The following is a 344-nucleotide window of genomic DNA, read 5'->3' as shown; positions in this document are numbered from 1 at the left end:
GAGAAAAATAAAGAAAAAAGACAAACATGGAGCTCCACTGGCAAGCCTTGAGAGGGAAACTATGCTATGACAAAACAGCTTTCCTGTTATCCTATCTACCTCATACGGAAAAAAGTACATGAATTATGTTATTATTGTTTCATCTTGTTTAACCGATGCAACTATAGTCATTTAGCCATTGAAATGATAATTCATTTGAAAATTATGTACATTAAAATATTTGTGCAACAAAATATACGTACGGTATATCACTACATTGTCAATTTAGTCAGACAAATGCAACCAAGGTCTTCCTGTCTGCCACGCAGGGCTCAAATTCGTGATCTTGATTTTAAAGGGATACC

The sequence above is a fragment of the Engraulis encrasicolus genome, chromosome 19, assembly GCF_034702125.1.
Source record: "Engraulis encrasicolus isolate BLACKSEA-1 chromosome 19, IST_EnEncr_1.0, whole genome shotgun sequence".
Classification (NCBI taxonomy): domain Eukaryota; kingdom Metazoa; phylum Chordata; class Actinopteri; order Clupeiformes; family Engraulidae; genus Engraulis; species Engraulis encrasicolus.
The sequence above is the reverse complement of the archived record's forward strand: the minus strand, read 5'-3'. Positions refer to the sequence as shown.